We start from the raw sequence: 12,353 nt of genomic DNA, 5'->3' as shown, positions 1-12,353 counted from the left end.
CAGTCCCACTCCTGTTCCACAGCAGCCCTGTGGCCTGAGGCTCGATGCAGCTTCTCCCAAGCTCATTGCCTTCTGTAAAACGGGGGTGATAACCTGGTGGGGTGTTGGTGCAAATGAGGAAATGCTTTTCATGCTGAGTGCCTCAACGTGGTAAGTGTTCAGCAAGTGGGAGCCTTGATGATGCTGAAGATCCTGATGGTGAAGATCTCACTGTTAATAAGTAGGAGCTTGTGAGGGAGCATCAGGCCTTGTGTGCCAGGATCCTGGGGCGACATAGCCAGACCTACTGCACTAGGCGCTTGGGGCTTTTCTTCATTTTTTATTTTGAAGTAAGTATTGATTCATAGGAAGTTTCAAAAGTAGTGGACCGGTCTGTGTACCCTTTCTGCACTCCCGTGAGTCTGTGTGCACACGTGCGCATGGGCAGGTCTGTGTCATTTTAGGATTCCCTTGCCCGTTACCGCAACTGGTGCAGAACTGTTCCATCACCCTGCTTTTGAACTTGCCAAATGGCTTTTGTCGGTTCTTGCCTGGCCCCCACTGTTTGCCGCTAATCATGGCTCCTGGGCCCTTCCTTCACCAGGAGTGTGCCTTTGGAATTTTCTGCCTACCCTCCTGAGTCCATGTGCTCAGAACCTGAGTTTGGAGAGGGGCACAGAGGGGGCGCTTCTGCCCACTGGCCTCCTGCACAGGCTTGTCTCCAACTTGAAAAGTCTTGAAGGAGATTAAAAAAACAAAACAAAACAAAACTACTGTAGCTCTGACGTTTCCCTGTAAGGACTGCGGGGACTTCGGTGTGCCAGGCAGCTGATGATGGCTTCCCAATATAGGCTATCTGCCTCCCCTTGCTGAGAACTGAGCAGAAAGCTTTAGGTGTTTAATATGCGAAGCACACCAGAGGGCACAGGCATCTGGAGTGAAGGGGGCAAGGGCCAGAGAGGACTGTGCAAGGGTCTCCAGGTAGGAGGCTGCCCACTGCTTCATCTGCCCAGCATCAGAGAAGGGCTGGGAAGAGCAGACAAAGACTGTGGAGACTGTGACTCAAGATGGAGCACAAAAGAGGTGGTGTTGAACAGCGTCCCAGAAAAGCAGGAAAGGATCAGATCCCTAAATTTCCCAGGTCAGTGAGAAAACTGAGGACCAGAGAACAGTGACTAACTCAAAGTCAACCATCTTCCTGATTGTTGAGCCCCCAATCAACATCTTACATACAGAAAGGGATATATCTATCCTGTGTCATGGCTGTACTTTTAAATGAGCCAGTTAATAAAAGTAAATCATGGTGATGGATAAGCAGGACTGTGTAATTACTAAGCACATTTTTGACTCTCAGGAAAGTGATTCATTCTTAGAGTCATCCTCAGTAGTTGCTGGGGTTTGAGGGTTTATTGTTGCTATTCTCTGTACTGTCTCTGATTTCACACAGGCCTCAGGAGCAGGTGTTAAGAGTCTGCAAACTCAAGCACTATGGACAGGGCCTCCTTTTCCACCCAGATGTGCATCCTGAACAGCAAGGGTCTAGGGGAACAGGGGAGGCAAATAAACTCACTGCTTAAAGGATGAATTAACCAACAAAGCGCAAGAGGTTGATTACTTAATGCTTCTGATCAGTCAGCATGCTCTGGGGGACCAGGACCTCTAAGGCCCAGAAGTATGAGTCATGGTCTCAGGTGACTTATGGTGTAACTGGGGACAAGAAGCATGCATCTGAGAGAAAATCAAGAGTTTTAACAGCCCACAGGAAAATGAGCTGACCAGTGGCCATGCGTTACGAAGGACTGTCAGAGCTCGAAGAAGAACACTAGCTTTAGGCAGTGTCACCTAAAGGATAGAACCATGACTCTGGTTATCTGCTAGACATGTGCCTGATACCCAGCTGTTCCCCGTACTGACTCTGTGACCCCAGGGTACAGCGTTTGACGCTCTGAGCCTTGATTTCTACTCTGTGAGAGGAGGATGAGAATTGTACTTCACCTCCAGGGCTTTTGTGAAGGTGAATGGAATAACACGTTTGAATATAATACAGTACTTTACTTGGCACTCGGAAGGTGCTTAGAAAGTTGTAGCTAATGTTACCACTGTCTTCTGTTGTTGTTGTCATTGTGAAGCTTTTCACTGAGCCCAGACAGAGTGACGACGAAATTCACAGAACGCACAGGCAAATGGTGTGTGCAGAGTGGGGAGGCAAGCCTATACAAGTTGGGTGTCAAGGGACACAAGCTGAGCCGTCTCGTGAGAGTTGGGGGATCATGAGCCAGAGTCACAGGTGATCAGGTCAGAACGAGCGCTGTAGTGTGGTTATAATTGTAAAGACTTGCACTGAGCCTGGAATCCTGATTGGAATGCACAGAGTGAACGGGCAAATATTGTGTGCAGAGTAGGGAGATTATGCGCCAGAATAATAGGTGAGCAGGTCAGAAAGAGAGGTGGAGCCAGGTGGTGGTGAGCCTTGCCTGCAAGGAGCATGCACTTTAGCTAGGTACTGAGAAGGTGGATAGCTTCCGACCTGAAAGAGGTCATGATGGAAACATTCACTCTGGAAGAGGAACCTCGGACAGGAGAAGGTGGAAGAAGGAGAGCGGATGTGGAGATGAGGCTGGTCCAACATGGGGGTCAGGGCTCGCAGGCAGGAGTGAAAGGAGGAGTCCCACAATAAGATGCCAGGGAGAACCAAGGCAGCAGGGCTGGCAATCAGTGAATTATTAGACTGAGGAAAAGAAGAGGAAAAGGATACGTTCCATATTTAGATGACACAGAGAGTGATGGCAAGTTCTGATAGTCATCCATACATGCAGGCTCAGATGTTTTCTGAGCTCCTACTAAATGCCAGTTCTAGGGAAAAACACAGGAAGTAAGATATGTACCTGTGGGCTCTGCCTTCTTGGAGCTCCTATTCCACAGAGATCAAAAGATCAGGAGGAAGATCGAGGCTGGAAGATGCTGAGTTGAGTGTAAAGTAGTGTCAAGTCTTCCACGGTGTGGGCGGAGCATCTTTTGTGCATTAGGAAATTGGTGAACTTGACCTCCCACCCTGTTCCTGCTGGTTCTCTGACTTTGGTCTGTGGTCACAGCTGCATCTCTGGTTTAACTCAGAGGGTATAAAACTCAATCATCTCCTAGCCTTAAGAGAAAATGAAGTGTAGGTAATTAGAGGCACGGGGCTTCCCAGGTGGCACAGTGATAAAGAACCTGCCTGCCGGTGCAGGAGACACGGCTTCGATCTCTGAGTCGGGAGGATCCCCTGGAGAAATAGCAACCCACTCCGGTATTCTTGCCTGGGAAATCCCATGGACAGAGAAGCCTGGCAGGCTACAGCCCATGGGGTCACAAAGAGTTGGACATGACCGAACACTCACGCATGCAGGCACGCAATTGAAGGTCTAGGACCCAAGCTGTGGAGCAAGGTCAAGAAGGAAGCATCTGAATAAAGGTTGATGGCTGTAGTTGTACATTTAAATATGCAGCACTACATGTGAAATAGGAGACAGTTTGTAAAAATTGTTTGTATAAAACCTGTTAAGGGAACACCCTACTCAGCCACACCTCAATCACCCAGTTGTAGATTGTCTTTCTTGTGAGTGACAAAGAGCAAATTTTAAACCTCGGGAATGTATATCCCTGCCGTTGATCTGAGAACCACCTGCCAGGGAACGTAACAGTCTTCTACTATTACTTAAGCAAAATAGGAGATGATAAATTATTGCAGTATCAGGCTGTCGATTCATGATACTATTAAGAGGAGAAAATCAAGGATTGGCTATTTGTGGTTTATGATTTTGTAGTCTTGATGTGGATTTTCTTCGCTTATCCTGACATTCCCCTTCAAGAAGGAAGAGACTGTTACCCCCATTTTCCAGATGACAAAACTAAGTTTCAATGAGTGTGTTGCATTTAATTTAGTAAAAGTCAGCAGACCCCGTTGGGCCTAGGCCTCTGCACTTAGTACTCACCCACCCATCTTCTGGACTCAGTCCATGGACATTTCTGTCTACCCAACTTGCTCCCCACTCAGCCCCACCAGCAGAAAGAGGAAGGGAAGTAACCCACGGGGCTGCTGGCAAGCAGAGGCCTGATTCATCAGAGCTGAAAGGGCCGTGGAGTGTTTGAACCTGGTGGGGATGAGGAGGCACCGGTGTCATGCAGGTGCTGGGGGTTTAGTGCTGCCCCCACCCAGGCAGCAGAAGGAAGCCCGGATTTGCTTCCTGCTTCTCTGGAGAAAAGAAAGAATGCGATTAGCTGGGGATATCCCTCTATGCAATTACTCAAAGCTGGTTTTATGGGCTGATCCTGCTACAGTGCCTGCCTGGGAGAGGAGAGCTTCTCTATTTAAAGAGAGACAATGGTTCTCATTAGTTGTCTATTTTATACGTAGTATCAACAGTGTATATATGTCAGTCCCAACTTCCCAATTCCTCCCGTCCTCCCCTTCCCCCTTGGTATCCATAGGTTGTTCTCTATGTCTGTGTCTCTATTTCTGCTTTGTAAATAAGATCAGCAGGGGCTTCCCTGGTGGCTTAGACAGTAAAGAATCTGCCTGCAATGGGCGAGACCTGGGTTCAATCCCTGGGATGGAAAGATCCCCTGGAGAAGGGAACAGCTACCCACTCCAGTATTCTGGCGTGGAGAATTCCATGGACAGAGGAGTCTGGCAGGCTCCAGTCCATGGAGTTGCAAACAGTCAGACATGACAGAGCAACTGACACTTTCACTCTGATACCAAGATAACTAATGAGAACCTGTTGTATAGCATGGGGGATGCTACTCAGTGCTCTGATGACTTAAATGTGGAGGAAATTGAAATAAGAGGGGATATATGTATATGTATAGCTGATTCGCCTTGCTGTACAGTAGAAACTAACACAATACCATTATAAAACAAGTGTGTGTCTGTGCACTCAGTCGCTTCAAAAACTCCAATGAAAAGTTTTAAAAAATAAAAATAAAATTTTAAAAGTAGAATCATCTTTAACACACAATAAATAAATAAATAAACAAAGAGAGATAATAAGATGGCTAGATTGCTCTGGCAAAAGAGGCATTCAGGCATACCGACCTGTAGAGAGACCAATATTTGACATGCCAATGTTCTCTGCCTTCAATATGCAAATACCATGATAGGGATCAGTGAAGACCCAGGGAGGAAAAAGAGGGGGGAAAGAGAGAAGAGAGAGAGAGAATCATAAGACATAGAAATAAGGGAGAAAATGAATTGGAACAAAAAGAGAGATGACAAGCCACAATCCAACAAAGCGTAATAAGAAAAAGACAAAACCAGCATAGATTGTTTTTTAAAAATGTCCCCTTGCTCTATCTTTCTCAGCAGTTATGTTTTCCTCTGTTTTTCAGTTTCTATTTGCGAGGACTCTGTAGGACATGCATTCCAGAAGAGAAAATCAATAACCCCTGTCTCTGCCAGCTAGCAGAATTTGGAATTGACGCTTTCAAAACAAAGCTGGGCAGGCAGCCTTTGTGTTCCCTAGTTAGTCTGAGTTGCTGCACTGCCCGAGTCTGCCCTCCCGCTTCCTGAGATTAATGAGGGCTGTCTCGGCCCCATGAGCAGGCAGTAATCTTGTGTGAGGGTGAGGGAGGGGCAGGGGCCGCCCATCGGTTGGTGGCATCTCTGTCTGCTCATCTCAGCTCAGCTCACTCTTCGCTGCACCTGGTACAGAGTTCATGCTGTTGGCCGTGCCCTGCAAGACTGCATTGTCTGGGTCCTCTCTCGCTCATCTGGTGCTTCTCACACACAGCCTGAGCTTCTTTCTGCACTGGACCTTTGCACTTGCTGCTCCCTTTTTGTGGTAGGCTAAACCCTCAGAACTCCACACAGTCGGCTCCTTCAGATGGTTTAAGTCTAAGCTCAGACATCACACCTCCTAGAGTGGCCTTACTTTACCCATCTGGAGCAGCTCTCCAGCCCCCACTGCCCTTGTTCTCTAGCCTACTACCCAGTTATATTTGTTAAGAGCATGCACTGGCCTCTGAAATGATCTTCTTCCTCTACTTGTCACCCTGTCTCTGATGTCAGACACAGTGAACATGTGCACACGGGAACCCTGCCCATCTCAATCACTGTGGAATCCCCAGTGCCTAAACAGGTCATAGCAGAGAAAAAGATTGACAAAAAATATATCAAATGAATGTGTTTGTTCTTTCATTTTTCAAGTGTTTGCAGTTGGCCTACTCCATATAAGAAATCATGCACAATTGTTGAAATACTTAATATGAAAATAATATTATAGAAAGAGAACTCACAGTGTGATGAGGAGGCAAACTAGTAAATCAGTGGGTTCAGGACAGGGGCCAGGACTCTGTTGGAGGTAAGAACAAAGATGCGGGAAGCAGACCTGATTCTGGCCTCACTCAGGAAGTGACATGAGTTGGGTCTTGAAGGATGAGTAGGAGTTCAGCTGGGGGAAGGGCATTCCAGGCCGAAGGAACAGCATATGAAAAATTACCCACCTGTGCAAAGGGACAGAAGTGTGTGAAAGAGTTGGGTCTTGTCAGAGATTCATGGCTGATGCACAGTGAGCAAGAGGAACAGTGAAGAGAGATGAGGATAGCAGGGAGGGGAGGCGGAATATGGAGGAGTGGGGGTCAGGGAGGACCTTGAATGCCTGATCAGTACAGCAACAGCAAGGGGGAGCCACTGAAAAGGTTCTAGTAGATGAGCAGCATAAGCAGAATTTCATTTCAAAAAGACAGCTCTGGTGTCAGTGGGGAGGGTGAGAAGCAGAGACTGAAGTCGGGCTGGCCAGTGAGAAGACTTGTTGAAAGCTTATGGTCCTGAATTCAAGCAGGCAAAGTGGACCTAAAGAGGCAGCAGCAACCTGCAGAGAGCTGGCAGCAACCTGGAGAAAGCTGGCAGGCCCACGGGGCGGACTGGACAGTGAACCGAGTGCCTGTCACCAGGGCTTAGTGGGTGGAGACAGAGGACATGACTGGTGCCTGCCTCTCCTGATGGAAGCCTGTTGCCTCTTGGAAGGGAGAATTGGGAAAATCTGCTCACAGGTGGCAAGCAGATGCCGATGCGTCACCTTCCCCAGGTGCAGCGGGTTCCTAGCCTCTCCTTCTTTGCATTCCTGGCTGTGTGTGTCAGGTTCAGAGGTGCCGCTGGAGGAAGTTGGACTGCACCCCAGGATGCTAAGTGCTACCCAAATAAGCTGTCTGAAGAAAAGAATCCCAGCAGCCCGCCTGCCTGCCTCCTCCCTCTCTTTCCTCCTCCCTCCCCTCCACTCCCCTCCCTTACTCCTTCCTCCCCTCCTTCCTTCTTTCTTACAGCTCTTCCATTTTTCCCTTCCTCCTTCCACAAACCATCATGGAGCCCTTACCCTCACCAGATCCAGAGCAAGTCCTGGAAAGAAAAAGATGAGTAAGCACAGCCCCTGGTTTTGAGACACACCATCACAGAAGGAGACCAACAGGTGCACAAAGAGTGTGTACAATATGATACATTCTCCCCGAGAGCACTCTGCTCCTTCTGCTCCCAGGGCCAACAATGTAAGTGCTCAATAAATACCAGTTGATTTATTAAAGTTAATCCTCTGAACCGAGGCCAATAGTAAAATAAACTGGCAAATTAGCCTCCTTTGGTCTGCAGAAGATACGATACAGTGTTATCCAAAGTGTATCCTATCTTCTCCAGACTCAAGGAGTCTAATTTGCCAGTTTATTTAAGATATGATACAGTGTTATCTAAAGGCGGGCTTCCCTGATAGCTCTCAGTTGTTAAAGAATCCTCCTGCAATGCTGGAGACCCTGTTTCGATTCCTGGGTCAAGAAGATCCGCTGGAGAAGGGATAGGCTACCCACTTCAGTATTCTTGGGCTTCCCTTGTGGCTCAGCAGGTAAATAATCCAGCTGCAATGCGGGAGACCTGGGTTCGATCCCTGGGTTGGGAAGATCCCCTGGAGAAGGGAAAGGCTACCCACTCCAGTGTTCTGGCCTGGAGAATTCCATGGACTGTAGAGTCCATGGGGTTGCAAAGAGTTGGACACAACTGAGTGACTTTCACTTTATACAAAAGCAAGGTGGTGGTAAGTGCCACTTCCCAGAAGTTGTGTCTAGAACTGGAAGCTATACAGGCAACACATAGAATCCCTTCTAGGCCAAGATTACATCATTTTATAGATTGTGTTAGAGGGCCTCCATTGGGCATTAGATATTTCACATAACCCCCCATCCTAAGTTCTAACTGCCTTCTGAGTCGTCTTTCTGCTCCAACAGCCTGCAAGCTATGCAGAGGTTGAAGGAGAATCTGTCTTACCCACTGTTTTATTTGAGTTAGTTTCATGCCTGGTTCATAGTAGATGCTCAATAAACATTGAAAATAAGTGGGTGACTTTCAGAACAAAAAGATGCCAACACTTAGAGGACTGCTAAAACCCTGAGCGAAAGAGCATGTCTATATCTTGGAACAAAGAAGGATAAAAGCAAAGCTGTAAGAATCAGCCCAGAGAAGCCTTCTTTTTTTTTTTTTTTTTTTTTTTTCTTCAGGATAACAGAGACTCTTATTCTGGATCCAGCACTAAAATTTCTCATCTGGGATATTTTTATTTGTAGGCCAAATTCTTTTTTAAAAAACCATCACGGATATTTAACTTCTCTGAGCACTAAATACACAGCAAACGGAGTTTACGACAAGCACGTGACCTAGAGTCGCATCTTTTCCTGCAGGCTGGCAAGAAGCCGCAGTGATTCTGGGCCCCTCCGAGCAGGGCTGAGCAGTCCTATGAGGCATTCACTGTTGCACCGAGCTTTTGCCTGGAGACTTGTAGATCCGAAGGGAAACGAAAGGGCCTTAAGAAGAGGGAAGATGGTTATCACAGTGGCGACCACACTTTGAGACCCTAGCACCTATTGCTGTTCTGATTCTTTACCTCATTTGGGGTCACTGTAGTGGAGTGGTTAGAAGTGTGAGTTGTGTAGCACAGGGAGCTCTATCAGTGTTATGTGGCAGCCTGGATGGGAGGGGAGTTTGGGGGAGAATGGATACATGTATTGGTATGACCCATTCCCTTCGCCTGAAACTATCACAACATTGTTATCAACTATATCCCAATACAAAATAAAAAGTCAGAAAAAAAAAGTATGAGTTATGGGGTCAGACTTGATATTCGTGTTTAATTCTCGATTTGCTGCTATGACTTATGTGACTTTAAACAGGTAACTTATGTTTCTGAGCCTCAGGCTCACAAGCTAAAATGGGGAAAATACCAGTGAGGTGTAAAGTAGGGAAACTCTGTGTCTTAAATATGTGAACACTGCTACTTTGTGGTTTGCCCAAAGCCTGCGTTGGTACTATCTTGTTTAATTAATGCAACAGCCCAGCCAGATCATTAGGGAAAGTTTTATTAGCTTCTAGATATAGGTGGGGAAGTTGAGGCTCAAAGAAATTCAGAAACTCTCTCAAGGCAACCAGGCTAGTCAGCGAAATCTAAGACAAGTCTAAACTGTTTTTGAGGGGTTAGCTAGGAAAAGGGCTGAGACTTGACAAGCACGGGGTGATGGCTTGTAGGAAGCAGCAGGCATGATTCAATGGGGAGCCTTGGAAAAGCATCTGTGGTCTGCAGCACCAGCCACGACCCCAGGCAGGAGCAAGCTGTAATGCTCACCATTGGGAAAATATTTCTGAGAAGACCGTTGAGATTGTCTAAAAGTATGAGTTCTTCTTCTTTTTTTTTTTTAATTAGTAGAAAAAAATTTAATTTATTTTTTGAAGAGCAGATTTAGGTTCATGGAAGCAGTGAGTGGGAAGTAGAGTTCCCATGTGCCCCCTGCCTGCCCCTCACACAGTCTCTGCTGTTAATAACACCTTGCTTGAGTGTGCGGTACATTTGTCACAGTTGCTGAACCAATACTGAACATTTTCACTAAGAGCCGTATTTCACCTTAGGGCTCACTTAGTGGGTTTGGGCAAATGTGTAATGACTGGTGTCCACCATGGTAGTAACACACAGAAGAGTCTCACTGCCCTGGAAATGCCCTCCTCCTTCTATTCTGCCCCTCCTCCTTCTATTCTGCCAAGCAGAGAAGGGTGAGCTTTTAAATGCCATCTAAACATCTCATCCCTTCACCGTTTATAGCCCTTCACAATAGCTTATGTTTATTCAGCTTTTCAGAGTCAACAGCATGAATCATCTTTTTTTCTTCTTGGAGAGAAGGTAGGGACACCTTGCAAGTTTAAGTGCCACAGAGCAAACCAGCAGGAAAAGTCTCATAGCCTAAGCCAGGAAGGTGACAGTTTCTTCTCCTTCAGAGAAGATCTGTGATTCAAAGAACCTGCCCATGCGTGAGTCTCAGTATAAACCACATCAACTCTGGAATGTTTAGACGGTCAAGTGTTCAGGTTCCTGAATTAGACTGCCTGGAATCAAACAAACTCTAACTTTTATCACCTATGTGATCTTAAGCAAATTATCTCTTTCTTAGCCTCAGTTTCCCCATATGTTAAGTGGAAATAATATTGCTCTCATCATGGTATTGCTATGAAGATTAATAATACTTCTGCCCTTATTCCATCTCTGAGAGTTAATTTGGCTGAGATTATCACATCTAACAGACTAAATCTTCCCTTCCTAGATAATTACATGGGACTTCCCTGGTGGCTCAGATGGGAAAGTATCTGCCTGCAGTGCAGGAGACTCGGGTTCAATTCTTGGGTCTGGAAGATCTCCTGGAAAAGGGAATGGCAACCCACTCCAGTGTTCTTGCCTGGAGAATTCCATGGACAGAGGAGCCTACATACCCAGAAACAAAGCTTATATTTATGATATTCTGCTCCCAAAGTAACCCTAACTCTGAAAATTTTAACTTCACACCTTCTCTTCTTTCTTTCAGTGGGACTGCCCTGTTCTGGTTTATGGCTTGTAATAGACCAGGAACAAGATAGTTCAGATAAAAAGATGTATCTTCCTCACCCCATTCCCTCCCCCAGTCCCCATCAAGAGCCCAGGAAGTCCGGGGTTGGTCACAGCTCTGCTATTAATTGCTGCCTATGTGAGATAGGCTGAATAATGACCCCCCGCACCCCCACAAAGGTGCACATCCTATTCCCTGAAGTATGTGACCATGTACCCTATCAGCAAAAGGGACTTTGCAGATGTGATGAAATTAAGGATGTTGAAGTAGACAGATTATCCCAGATTATTTCAATTTGTTGTTTAGTCACTAGGTTGTGTCCAGCTCTTTGTGTCTGCATGGGCTGCAGCACACCAGGCTTCTCTGTCCTCCACTATCCCCCAGAGTTTGCTCAAATTCATGTCCATTGAGTCAGTCATTGCCATCTAAACATCTCATCCTCAGCAGCCCCCTTCTCCTTTTGGCTTCAGTCTTTCTCAGCATCAGGGTCTTTTCCACTGAGTCAGCTCTTCAGTAGGCCTGGTGTAATCAGAAGGTTCTTTAAAAGAAGGAAGACATGAGCTGGAAGCAGAGGAAGAAGAGACCATGTGGGGAAAGGAATGTGAAGTGAAAGTCGCTCGGTCATGTCTGACTCCTTGTGACCCCATGGACTATATAGTCCATGGAATTCTCCAGGCCAGAATACTGGAGTGGGTAGCCTTTCCCTTCTCCAGGGGATCTTCCCAACCCAGGGATCGAATCTGGGTCTCCCGCATTGCAGGCGGATTCTTTACCAACTGAGCTAGAAGGGAAGCCCTCCTAATCCCCCAGGTCCCGCAAGGAATGTGGACCCACCTAATAATCCTGGAGGGTGCAAGGAAACAGACTGTCCCCTAAAGCCTCCAGGAGGAATATAGCCTTGCTTATGCCTTGGCACGTGCCCAGTGAAACTGATCTAGAACTTCTGACCTCCAGAATGCTAAGAAAATATGTTTGTTTTGTTTGTTGTAAACCGCTAAATTTGGGGTAATTTGTTCTGGCAGCAATAGGAAACCAATACTAACACTCCCCTCAGGGCGCCACTTAACCTCTTGGTCTCAGTTTTCACATTTGTTAAAATAAGTCATGGACACGTTATGATCAGTGGATTTCAGTGTGTGTACTGAGAAACTCTAGTGCTCCGAGAGCTGACAGATAAAAAGTAGTTTTCCAATAAGGATAATGTTTAAAATTGTCTCTTTTAGACAGTAAGCTTCATAAAGAGACTTTGGTGGAATGAAGAGTCTTATTTTTTTTTTTTTTTAATTAAAAAAGGCTTAAAAAATCACTGGGGCTAGACAGACAGTCTTTTTAGGTCAGATTGTTTAGTGTGATGATTCTTTAAGACCACCTTCTATCAGAGAGGAGCAAAGCTTTATTGTTATCAAGACAGAACTCAGGAGCAGAGTCAAGAAGCCAGGCTTTGGTGAGGGACAGCAGAAAAGAGGAGTCAGATTGACAGCAGATCTTGATGCCCA

The 12,353-nt window shown here is 46.3% G+C and overlaps 1 protein-coding gene across 2 annotated transcripts in view; it reads left to right on the top strand.

Annotated features, from left to right (window-relative positions):
• Positions 1-12,353, top strand: part of SLIT3 (slit guidance ligand 3) — a 729,759-nt gene that overhangs the window by 487,459 nt on the left and 229,947 nt on the right. The gene's annotated exons all lie outside the window — the stretch shown is intronic.

Source organism: Bubalus bubalis, chromosome 19, assembly GCF_019923935.1.
Source record: "Bubalus bubalis isolate 160015118507 breed Murrah chromosome 19, NDDB_SH_1, whole genome shotgun sequence".
NCBI classification, from domain to species: Eukaryota; Metazoa; Chordata; class Mammalia; order Artiodactyla; family Bovidae; genus Bubalus; species Bubalus bubalis.
This window is presented reverse-complemented; position numbering and strand designations above follow the sequence as displayed.